We start from the raw sequence: 13,464 nt of genomic DNA, 5'->3' as shown, positions 1-13,464 counted from the left end.
TCACGTGTAAACGTTGCCCAAAGAGGCACCATATTCCCTGATACCATTCTGGTCAGTATCGTGCCAAGATTCAGGCTTTATGAATCGAAGTTTCTGATTTATTGCGTTTCATGAAGTAAAATTTCTTATTACTTACTCTGATTACATTTCTAAGTAGGCTGTTTAGATGTAAGTAGGCTGTTTAGGTTTTTATGTTGGTAACGTCACCTAGCGCTCTGTATGAAAATCACTGGCTGTGCTTTGTGAAGTCTATGGCTCGTTGGCATTGTTGGAATATTCGCCATTGTACTGTTGGGCAGTTGGATGTGAACAGCGCGTAGCATTGCGCAGCTGGAGGTGAGCCGCCAGCAATGGTGGATGTGGGGAGTGAGATGGCAGAATTTTGAGGGCGGACGATCTGGACGTGTGTCCATCAGAAAGAGTAAATTTGCAATAATTGATATCATGAACTGATACATATATGATGACTTTGGAACATTATTAAGGTAAATACATTGATTGTTCTCTATCAAAATATTTAGTTTGCGAACTATGCCTGTCAGTATTTAGTGCCTTCAGTAGTTAGAATCTTTTTATTTAGCTGGCAGTAGTGGCGCTCGCTGTATAGCAGTAGTTCGAGTAACTAAGATTTTTGTGAGGTAAGTGATTCGTGAAAGGTATAGGTTATTGTTAGTCAGGGCCATTATTTTGTAGCGATTTTTGAAGTCAGATTGCGGTGCGCTAAAAATATTGTGTGATCAGAATAAGTCAAGAGAGAAATGTCTGAGTACTTCAGTTTTGCTCAGCTGTTTGAAAATCAAATAATGTAAGAGGTTTATCAGCACAGTAATTCATTAATTTTTCTGAGGGGACGTTTCACATTACATTTTCTAAAATCCTTTGTTGCCGTCAGGGTGGAGGGGCACACGTAGATGAAGGGCGTGAAAGTGTACTGGCGAATACGGATGTATGCCCCAGGTATAGTTGGTAGGAGGGGGATGAAGTACGGCTCGCACATCAACAGACAATAGTGGTGACAACTATTTGTTATGCTTTATGTTACCCATCTGGTTGTAGGTTGGAGATGGTTCACCATATTATGGAAAACAGTTACCGGGAATCAAAGTACTAGGAAGCCACGGAATTGTGGGACAGAAAATGGATTACTAACGCAAAAAGCAGGTACGTGATATGGAAAGTTCGCGATTCATTGTATATACAAAGTAAGAAAGCCTAGTATAAGAAATTCGAAGGTTGGAAACGAACTAGTTGCTACATAGGAAATTTGACCGAGAGCAGAAGCATAGCTGACATACGATGTTCGATAATGTATTCTGAAAACAGTGATTCGCGACACTCGTGGTGTGAGTTTTCTGTAGAAAAATGCTATTACTACTAGCTTCTCAAAATTTTCATCTGATCCCCAAAAAAATTTTAAAATGAAGATCTGATATGAAGGAATGTAAGACTACCTTTGTAAACTGTCACGCACGTATGGAAGAATATCTATCACACTTAAAGATTCAAATGGTTAAAATTGCTCCTGAGCACTATGGGACTTAACTTCTGTGGTCATCAGTCCCCTAGAACTTAGAACTACTTGAACCTAACTAACCTAAGGACAGCACACACATCCATGCCCGAGGAAGGAATCGAACCTGCGACCGCAGCGGTCGCGCGGTTTCAGACTGTAGCGCCTAGATTCGGCCGGCCACACTTAAAGGTATGGCTCTATGCAGAGGTGGAGACAATGATGAGCGTCTTTTCAAAAAGCAGTTGCTTGGCTCTTATATGTAACACGAATGCCAAACTTGAAAGAGAGGCTTAATTTCATTAAACAACTGTAACAAACAATTTGCCTGAAAGGATCAGTGCCAAATAGCATCTACCTGACCTAATTTGGTACATTTAAAGATGATTTCATAAGCAGCACCTACTTGAAAAGCAATAACGTACTTATGTTACAACAGGTGATATGGATGTTAATTGGGTAGATCACGCTGCAGTCTGTATAAAAAAAAAGAGTACGCTGTGGAGACAGTACGGAGTTTCGCATTGTTGGAAGTGCCACTTCACAGTCAGAATCGGGCTGCATATGGAGCCAGCAACCTTTGAAAACATGCATAACCAATACGGATGGAAATAGCTGAAAATCATAATGCATGAAGAAATCTAAAGGAAACCATTACCGTGAATCGAGATGAAATGGTTTATGGTGATGATAATAATCTCTTCATATTAATTTCTTCCCAACTGTAACATACGAACTGTTTTTGCAAATTACATGCTTTAATCCTTGTTACTGGTTACATTCCACGATGATTTGCCATATAAGTTGGATGTGGTGTAGAACCTACATTCCAGGATTACATCCGACATTAGACTGATGGTTTTATGCACGAAAGTATAGTTACAGTATGGCTAAAATACGCTTTACAACAAACAAAAATTGTCATCAAAGATTATGTGCGTCAATATGTGTATGATTATGAGAAATATTATATTAATGTGTGATTTGAGCTTCATTCCTGTGGCTCGTTGCTTCGATGTATGCCGTGCACCACCGGACAGTACCCAATTCTGAGGGACCTTTGAAGATTTCGTCTCTCTTAACTCATTGATTTGCTGGTTTCATCGAGCTGCGAGATTGGTTACTGCAGTCTGAGCGCTGTAGTCACAACCTCTGTAGATGTGCCACTTCCTTCAACTCTAATGTAACGTCTAGCTCAATATCCTCATACATTACAAATTCTTCACTCATCTGTATCTTAGCTCTTACTTATCTTCGTTACACTAGTGATATTAGCTTCGATAAGTAAAGTTATCAGATAGTAGTATTCGGAGATACTGTTGACCACAGTTACGAAGATTTCTAAGTGTGCTGTTTGCAACTCAAATGACGAACTCTTACAAAGCACCGTGTCTCTTGTCGAAGAACTTAATCTTTCTTTATAATAATACTTCTAGTCATTTTAACTGTGTCGTACCTCTTTGTCTGTTTATTCAATTCTGTAACAAACTGGATGTGCCCTTTTGACAACGATTGAGTACTTCTGTATACTTGTTCAAATTCTACTTAGTACTGTGCTTAAATTGTTCGATATAGCCAGGTTCGTAGACCTTGTTCCAGTTCTTCAGTGCTTCTGCATGTTTCTCAAAAAGAAATCGTTTTGCGCCAACAGCATGCCCTGAAGACTACGTATCTGTCATCTGCAATGTGGTATCCTGTATTTTTACCTACTTAATTTCTGAACAAACTTCTGCATCCAGTTTCTGCAATATTTTAAATAAGTTGTGTCGTTTAGTGGTTGGTAAGTCTACCTGCACCCGTGGTCTCGGCGTAGCGACCTCGATCAAAATGTCATAGGTTTCGGGATCGAAACCAGCACCTCTTGAATTTTGATTAATAATCAGCATTGGCGCCCGAAGACTTCCAGCATAAGAAGTCACCCTCATTCTGCTGAAGACCTTTTCAACGAGGGCGGAGGAGTCGACAGAGGTGCAGGGCATGCTCTTGACTTTGGAATGGGAAACTGCCCATAAAGGCGGAAGAATCAGCAATGATCAACAGCACAGGGATGCAGAATGAAGCGGAAATCACTGCATCAAATACACGTAATGTGTATCTACAAGTTATGTGGGGTGTAATGGAAAAAAAGTGTCACGATGATCTCTCCACTGACAAAAGATTCCGGAATAGTTCGGAATTCAGATCCGCAGGAGGGGTGTGCCAAGGAGGAGGTGACCACGGAGAAGGAATCCAAAGGCTCCATATAAATATAATTGGGGTCAGTGAAGTGAAATGGAAAGAAGACTAGGATTTCTGGTCAGATGTGTATAGGCTAAGATCAACTGCTGCAGGAATTGGTATAACAGGAATAGGATTCGTTATGAATAAGAAGCTTGGGCAGAGAGAGTGTTACGGTGCACTGTTCAGTGCCAGCGTTGATAGATTAGGTATACATACCGAAGTCGCAAGCTGAAGATGAAGAGTAGAGAAACTATTGAGCATATTAAAAGGGGAATGCACTAAGTAAAGGGAGATGAAAATCGAACAGTCATGGGGGACTGGAATGCAGTTGTAGGGCAAGGGGCACAGGAGAATATGGGCTTGAATCAAGGAACGAGAGAGGAGAAAGGCTTATTGAGTTCTGTAATACGTTTCAACTGGTAATAGCGAACACTCTGTTCAAGAATCACAAGAGGAGGAAGTTTACTTTGAAATGGCCAGGTGAAACAGAAAGATTTCAGTTTATATCATGATTAGACAGAGATCCTGATATCAGATGTTGGACTGTAAGGCGTACCAGGAGCAGACATAAACTCAGAACAAAATTTAGAAGTGATGAAGAGTAGCCTGGAGTTTAAGAGATTAGTCAGTAGGAACCAATACGCAAAGAAGTGGGATACGGAAAGTAAGGGCTTACGAGATGCGCTTGAAGTTTTCTAAGGCTATATCTACAGCAATAAAAAACAGCTTTGTAGTCAGTACACTTGAAGAGGAATGGACATCCCTAAAAACGGAAATCATAAAAGTTGAAAAGAAAAACATAGGTAAAATGAAGGTGACTGCGAAGAAATCATGGGTAACAGAAGAATGACTTCGGTTGAGCGATGAAAGAAGGAAGTACAAAAATATTCAGGGATATTCAGGAACGCAGAAATACAATTCCCTGAGGAATGAAATGAATAGACCGTGCAGGGAAGCTAAGACGAAATGACAGGAGGAGAAATGTAAAGAAATCGAAAAAGAAATTATTGTTGGAAGTACTGACGGGTAATGTACAATGTGTACAAGAGCCAAGAGGGTATAATATAAGTGGACGACCAAGAAAGAGTTCGCGGAATAAAATGGTTGTAAGACCGGGATGTCGTTCGCACCTACTGTCCAATCTGAACATCACAGAAGGAATGATGGAAATAAAGGAAAGTTTCAGGAGTGGGATTAAAATCCAGAGTGGGAGGTTACCAATGGTATGATTCGCTGATGACATTGGTATCCCGAGTGAAAATAAGGAAGAATTAAATAATTAGTTAAATGAAACGAACTGTCTGACGAGTACAGAATGAGGATTGAGAGTAAATCGGAGAAAGACGAAAGCAATGAAAAGTAGAAAATTAGACCAGCATGTACTTACCACGAAGTAGCTGAAGTTAAAGAATTCTAGTAGCTAGGCAGCAAAATAAACAGTGATGGACGGAGAAAGGGCATCCCCGACCAAAATAAGTCTACTAATATCAAACATTTGCCTAAATTAGAGAAACAAATTTCTAAGAATGTACGTTTGGAACAAGCTAGTGAAACATGGACTGTGGGAAAACCGGAACAGCAAAGAATCGAAGCATTTGGGATGTGGTGCTACAGACTAATGTTGAAAATTAGGTGGACTGATAAGATAAGGAATGAGGAGGTTTTGCGCAAAATCAGAGAAGGAATATGGAGAAAACATTATCAAGGAGAAAGGACAGGATTATAGCACATCTGTTAAGATATCAGGGAATGACTTGCATGTTACTAGAGCGAGCTGTAGAGGGCAAACACTGTAGAGGAAGACAGAGATTAGAATACATCCAGAAAATGACTGAGGACGTAGGTTGCAAGTGCTATTGTGACAGAAAAAGGTTGACACCGGAGATGAGTTCGTGGTGGGTTGCATCAAACCAATCAGAAGGCTGATGACTCAAAAGAAAACAAAAAAACCTGCATGTACAGAACCTCGAGAGTTGCCCATCTCCGCGCGGGATTAGCCGAGCGGTCTCAGGCGCTGCAGTCATGGACTGTGCGGCTGGTCCCGTGGGAGGTTCGAGTGCTCCCTAGGGCATGGGTGTGTGTGTTTGTCCTTAGGATAATTTAGGTTAAGTAGTGTGTAAGCTTAGGGACTGATGACCTTAGCAGGTAAGATTTCAGACACATTTGAACGTTTTGAACAAATTGCCCACCCAGTCCGGAATTAACCATCCAAGGGGGCTTCACATCATACCACACACATGTGTCACTGGTATCGAAGGTCGACAAAACATCATACTTACCAGTGTCGGGGCCTGCCAAATTGCGACGCAACCACTTCTCGCCGAAGGGCAGTTTTCATAGTTTGCTACTAGGCGGTAATGGCAGCGCCACAAGAGGTCCTGGGTCGGGAAGACCTAGTTCTTTCCACAATACACGTGAATGAAAATAGATAGATCTAAGATATCCTCGCTTTCAGATAGCACTTAGACCAGTTCACGACCATACGATGACAGTTAGAATATCCAGCCCACGCCGACACCGCCATGTCCACCACTGTTTCGGAGAACGCCATAACGCCACTCACAGATTTGTATTTTGGTTGTGGATGTCGTAAAACTTTGCTTGAATTATTCTTCTAGTACATTGGCTATTGGCTGTTCCACGTCTAGTCGGAAGAACTTAGATATTTTGTGGAACTTTAACTCCATGAACTGGTGGATGAACTGTACTGTTAGTTGAACATTGCTTCAAGACAGTCGCAACGAGACCCAGCATTTTCATTTTATGTTACCAACTTGTTTGTTTCTTAGCTACAGCCTTCAGACACTGACTTTCAATTTTGTAGTATTATTCGTTGAAACAGACAAACAGTGCTTCTTGGTTATGCCAAAAAACATTTTGAAGAATCTTTGACATTGTTTGTGACGCCTATGGCTGATCGTCAGCTATGATCATATGCCATGCAAGGGTAATGGCGTAACCTGTCGCAATCCAGTGGAGCTATAGGTGGCTGCAGGGAAGCCAATGGTCATTTTTGTGCACAAAACCTTTTAGCAACCTGCTCATCTCGCCTGCCAATCCTTATTGTGAGCTGAGGCATGCGAGTATGTGTTCCAACACTGAAGCAAGTTGCGGTCAGCAGCTGGCTTGATTGCAAAGAATCCATGTAAAACTCTGATGCACATAGAGGAATCGGACGATCGTGCAAAATTCCGTTATCGTTTGACAGTTCAATACTTCACGGAATAATAAAGGCAGAGAGGTAAAAATGGACATTCATGATTGAAATTAGAAACAAAGAATCTGCCAACAACTGACTTTCAGCGAAAGGTAATGTTCTTGTTAACAAATTCCCAACATGTCGGCCTTCATTGATCGCTAATACTCGTACAAGAGGGACAACGTTGTGTATAGCAGGATACACCACATCAGAACATGTGGTGGAAAATTTCCATCAAATATTGTACTTCAGCATCCCTAATAAGACTGTTGATTTGTGACTTCATGTAACCCCACAACCAATAATCACACGGACTGAGATGTGTGGATCTGGGAGCCCAAGCACAACGGAAGTGGCGACTCAGCGCGCCATCCGCACTAAACGATGTGCGCAAGCGATTTTTCACAAGTGTAGCAATAAAGGGGGGAGCGCCATTCTACAAAAAAGTTCTATCGTTCAGCAGATGTTTATCAGCCAGGCTAGGGATGATGCGATTCTGTAGCATATCGGCTTACCTTTCACCTCTCACGACTATGCTGCGTCACTAACTTTCTTCCACCCAGTGTCCTCTGTTGTCCGGAGTTTTCAGTCGTTGTTGCTTTCAATGAAACCCCATGTCATTTCAGGTATTTTTGCCAAGTTTTAATTCGTTACCTACATTATTCCATGAGTTTGTGCATTTTCGAATGCAAACTTATCTTTGAGTCACCGTGTACAATACACTCAGGCCATTAAAACTGCAAGAGCAGGAACAGAGCAAATTACGAAATTTTACTTATATAGACACAGTTTAGTAGGAAAACACACACACAAATGGGAAATTCAAATTGTAGATCATTTAGCGAAGTACAGAGTGAAAAATTTTGTGGATTGAGTGCAACCTCTGGTAGTAACAATTGCTCATTCCAGCTAGGCATCGAATCGAACAGAACTTGAATGACAGACAAGGATTCGTCATTCTATGCTGCTTCAGCTACAAGGGCAGAAAAAAATCACAACAGTGAAAAATAATTAACGCAGAGTATTGAATTTTCGGGAATGCATTTGTCTGAGTAACATATTTAAGTGGGTAATGTAAGCGTGAGATAAGTCATTGCAAAAGGGAAATACTAGTATATTAATAACAGGTGTAACCGCCAGCATATTGTATGCAAGCATAGAATCGTCCATGCATTGTGTTGTACAGGAGCCGGATGTCAGTTTCTGGAATGAAGTTCCACGTCTGTCGCACTTGGTCGGTCAATACAGGGACAGTTAATGCTATTGTCGTTCGATGATGTCCCATATGCGATCGATTGGAGACAGATCTGACGATCCAGCAGGCTAACGCAATATGTCCATGGAGGAGACGATATTGGGTTAAAACAGCAATATATGGATAAGCGTTATCCGGTTGGAAAACATCCGCTGGAATGCTGTTCATGAATAGCAGCACAACAGCTCGAATCACTTCTCTGACCTACGAATTTGCAGTGAGGATGTGTGGGATAACCACGACAGAGCTCGTGGTGTCATATGAAACGGCACTCCACCCCAGACCATAACTCCAGGTGTAGGTCTAGTGCACGTAATGCACAGATAGGCAGCTTGCAGGCCCTCAGCTGTCCGCCTACTAGCCAACTCATGGCCATCACTCGCACTTCACCCTGCCTGCCAACGAGTTCTCGCTTGACACGTCAGAAATCGAACATGGCGCTAGTCTGAGGTATATGGAATGCATTCTACAGGACGCTTGGCTCGGAGCTGTCCTTGAAGTAATCGCTTATAGAAGTTCGTGGTGTCACAGTGGTGCCAACTGCTACTCAGATTTCTGCTGCAGATGTAGTACGAAGCGCCAGAGACATACGCCAAACACGATGGTCTTCCGTCTCGGTAGTGCCAACCTAGCGACCGTAACCTGGTCATCTTGCGACTGTATAGTGTCGTGACCACCGCTGCCAGCAATCATGTACAGTAGCTACTTTACTGCCAAGTCTTACTGTAGTATCGCAGAACGATCATTCAGTTCTTGTAGCCCTGTTTCACGATCTCGTTTATACTCTGTAAGGTGTTAATATTGGCGTCTTTGTTGCCTTACAGACATTCTTGACGAACATCAACGCACCACGTCCAATCTCAAACGTAACGAAGGCTCACGACCACTACATCTTGCAATTGAAGCAAACCTGATTTGCGTAGTTGTAGTGGAGCTACTGGACCCACTAGTATGGAACTGAATGGACAGCATTTGTCAGATGCAGAAGCATGCATGTCGCAAAACTCATTCTTGGTATTACGATTTCTTTGCGTCAGTATATATGTCAGAGTTTATCAATTGTAGTTACTGGCCGTCTCAGCAACCCGTGACCAGATGTTTCCAGTGGATGAGACATCTGGGAAATGCACTGGTCAGAGAAGCAGTCGAACACCACCAGACATGACAGCAACATTCAGTGTTGTCTTGTGTTGTTAAAAAATTGCGTCATGGCCTCCTCAGAGGCAGAGAAATCGCACTAGCCTTAACACGTTAGTAATGTCATGCTTGCTGTCTAAATTACAAGTCACGTAAACCACAAGTTATCCTGTTCTCTGCCCAGAGATTCTCCATACAATTACGCCGTGTGTTTGGCACTGTATGACGATTTCGAATGCAATCTGGCAACATTAGTTCTCCTTGGTGTCTCAGTATACAGATATGTCTAACTTGATGCTTTCGTCACAACTGAAATTCGCCATTAGGACGACGTGGAGTCACCCCTCTGTCCGGTAATGATGTTGAGTGCCCACTGTCGGCGCACCTCTCGCTGCTGCCACCTCATGGGAAGCCTCAACAATGGTCGTCCTGCTGCCAGGCACTAGTGCTCTCAGTCTAGACACTTGCCTTGCTGTTTACGAGCCCATTTACCGACTGACACTGCGAGACGTGGCTGCACTATCTTACACAGTCGACCAAGCGATGTGCTTGAGCTCTCCAGAGCTAGTTATGAGAAGATGAAGCCGTTGATCCCACGTAATGTGTTCAGCCTCTCTCTCTTGAACCCATAGATTCCATATCTGCACGTCAGTCGTCGATAAACTGCAGTTTTGAAATGCCATGATACCACCACTGTCGAATTCCAAAACATGCTGGTAGACTTTTCCCCTTCTTACGAGACGTATGACATCATCTTCATATGACAAATCAATCTTCAAATACGGTATCTGGTCCATATATGTAGAATGTATGCGTTGTTACTCCCACCTACTTTGTGGGTGTGTGCTGAAATGCTTATCATCTGCGTATTAAGTTAGACTGTTCATTCCATTTAACACTACCTGTAGTTCTTTTTCACTTTCACTTAAGACTGTAATGTCATTAGCGAATCTCATCATTCATATCCTTTTACGTAGAATTTTAATCACGCTCTTAAAGCTTTAATTCTCCGTCATTGGTTCTTCATCGTGCAGATCGTAGAATAAGGGCGAAAGGTTACATCCTTGTCTTACACTCTATTTAAATTGTGCGCTTCTTTCTTGTTCTTCCAGTCTTATTGTTCTCTCATAGTTATTGTACATACTCTATAGTACTCGTCTTTCCCTATAGCTCACCCGCATGTTTCTCAGAATTACGAACATGTTTTTACATTTTACATCGTCGGACGCTAAAGTCAAACAGATCATCATCTAACAGATCCTCATTTTCTTTTCCATTATTTTACGTATTTATTATTTTATTAGTCCGGTCAGCAGCTTGTAGGCTCTTGCTTAAGGGTGATATTCCGACTACATTCTTAATTTTACCGTCTTTGCTTTTAATTTCCCTCAAGATCGCTTTGGCTTCTTTCTTTGCTGAGTCAGTTCTTCCAACAATCATTTATTTTTCGATTTCTTCACATTTATCCTTAGCTTCCATGCACTTCCTATTTATTTCACCCTAAGTGACTTGTATTTCAGTATCCCCGAATTTCCGTGAATATTTCTGTACTTCCCTCTTTCGTCAACCACCTGAACTACTTCTTGTGTTAGCCATGGCTTCCTCGCAGAGACCTTCCTTGCACCTATCTTTCTCTTTCCAGCTTCTGTGAATTCCTTCTATAATCGTTCTTTCCTCTACAACTGAATTGACTACTAAGTTATGCACTGATTCATCATCACTAGACTCTTAAATGTCAGGCAACTCTTTATCATTACCAAATTGTGATCTGAATCTGTATCTGCTCCTTGGTACACCTTACAGTCCAATATTTGGTTTCGAAATCTTTGCCTGATCTTTCTCTAACTGGAGTCTTCCTATATCTCCCGTTTTATCCAAGTGCAAATCGTCCTCTTGTCGTTCGTAAAGAAAGTACTTATTTGCTGTTGCTAGCCGAAGTTTATTGCAAAACTACCAATCCCATATTCTCCCGTAGAGTTTTCTTCAGCTCTTTCCCCTTCAACCGCATTCCAATCCTCAATGACTACTAGATTTTCGTGTCCCATTACGTACTGAATTACCATTTCAAAATTACAATTTTCCTATCTCTTCTAGACTTTCTAGCTTAACTAACATGTTGAGACTTCTGACATTCCACACCCCGACTCTTAGAACGTCAATCTTTCATTGGTCATTCAATATTTTCTCACAGTCATTTCCCCTCGGCAGATCTGGATGGGGGACTGTCCGAAATCTTTTGCTTACAGAGAGATCATCATGACACTTGTTCAGTACTGGTCTCACGTACTAGGGATACACATTACGTGTCCTTAGCGCAGTGGTTTCCATTGGATTCTGCATCCTCATACCGGTGATCACTGCTGATTCTTCCGTCTTTTAGGGGCAGTCTCCTACACCATGGGGCGAGAGAGTGCCCTGGATCTCTGTCCGCACCTCCATCCTCTTTAACAATGAAGTTGGCAGAACAAGGGTGAGTTCTTATGCCAGATTTATTCGGCTGCCATTGCTGATGATTTTTATTCAAAATTTTAAGTAGTGGAGGGGTTGGCACCTGGAATCCAAGACTTTTTCATTACTAGTCAAAAACTCTATACTTTTTTCTTCCCACAGAGTCCTTCATTACAAATGGCAGCGAGGCATTCTTTTTTTCCTGTTTATACTACAAGAGAAGAAGGTTCTATTTGCCACCACCACTTTGACCTTAAAAGAAAAAGTAACAATAACGCCACTTCAGACATGTACCCCTAACTACGCCTATCCCAATAGCTGTACCTAAACATAACAAAGGTGGAAAGGAAAGGAGCGAGAGGATATCATATGCTTGTAAGAGAGGTTTTTTATTCTAATGATCAGGCTGCGTTTTAGTGGTTTGTTTATGTATGTAGCAGAGCAGAATTTTTCTTTCTTCGAGTGAACTCACTGTGTGAACCAATTCACACAGTGACTGTTCGCCTGCCGGTAATACACATAATCTTGGAACATAGGCATCACTTGTGGTGTAAGTCTGTCAAGAGTGGCACGTGTGAAGAATGCCAGAATTCGCTGGACCAGATGCCAGACATCTACTGCTGGAGATCTCCGCCCTGCAAAACGGAGAGTCAGCGAGATGAACTTTGTGGAGACAAGAACGATTGTTTACCGTTGGCGGTGACGTACCACACGGAGCGTGCAGTAGTGCCAAGACAACGGACGTTCGCAGCCCACCATATACGACGCCTCCTATAGATCGGATACTTCTGTTCTATCACATTGGAGGCGCAGTGCCTGCAACTTGTATCAGGAAAACAAAACTGAAAACTGTAAGATTTTCGGGATATGTGATCGCAGTGTTAGCACACTGGACTCGCATTCGGGAGGACGACGGTTCAATCCCGTCTCCGGCCATCCTGATTTAGGTTTTCCGTGATATCCCTAAATCGCTTCAGGCAAATGCCGTGATGGTTCCTTTGAAAGGGCACGGCCGATATCCTTCCCCATGCTTCCCTCACCCGAGCTTGCTCTCCGTCTCTAACGACCTCGTTGTCGACGAGACGTTAAACACTAATCTCCTCCTCCTCCAGGATATGTGATAAGGATGAATGTGGATAGTATGAAAAAAAAAGAGTGTAGGGGAAGAATGGTATGACGAGCCGTGAGGTAAGTAGGAGTTGGGTTGTTAAGTATTGGTCGAAATTGCGGATGAAGTTTGGAAACTAAGGAGGCAAGTGCACATATATATTTTTCAACGCACCAGAGATCGATGACAGAGAAGGCCAGGAATACGACACTGGGTCACCATTGGAGCGGACAAAATGATACTGACGATCACGAAAGAAGGGCGGAAGAGAAGGATGAAGAGGATATATGGGCAGGAGTAGAAAGCGGAATTCATGACGTGGCTACATGTGGTGCCACAAAGGCCGAAACGAAAGGAAAAGAAGAACATTCCTCATACTCTAATACGTTAAAAGAGCTTGGCTATGCCATTTTCTGTGCACCAGGAGACAAATTTCCAGGAGTAGTTGCGAAATATAGATTAGTAATTACATATCGAGGATTCGCGATAGTTCAATGCTAGTTCAGCATAAAAATATGCAACGGAACCTCTGTTCTGCGGCTGAGGACGGAAAGAATGATAGGGAGTTGACTTCACGACAACGTGTT

The 13,464-nt window shown here is 42.3% G+C and overlaps 2 protein-coding genes across 51 annotated transcripts in view; one reads left to right on the top strand and one right to left on the bottom strand.

The window, feature by feature from the left end:
* Positions 1 to 13,464, top strand: part of LOC126456897 (proline-rich protein 2-like) — a 739,962-nt gene that overhangs the window by 278,348 nt on the left and 448,150 nt on the right. The gene's annotated exons all lie outside the window — the stretch shown is intronic.
* LOC126456902 (proline-rich protein 2-like) overlaps positions 1 to 13,464 on the bottom strand; it is a 494,957-nt gene that overhangs the window by 385,902 nt on the left and 95,591 nt on the right. The window lies entirely within an intron of this gene.

This window comes from Schistocerca serialis, chromosome 2 (genome assembly GCF_023864345.2).
Source record: "Schistocerca serialis cubense isolate TAMUIC-IGC-003099 chromosome 2, iqSchSeri2.2, whole genome shotgun sequence".
In the NCBI taxonomy this organism is placed as follows: Eukaryota; Metazoa; Arthropoda; class Insecta; order Orthoptera; family Acrididae; genus Schistocerca; species Schistocerca serialis.
This window is presented reverse-complemented; position numbering and strand designations above follow the sequence as displayed.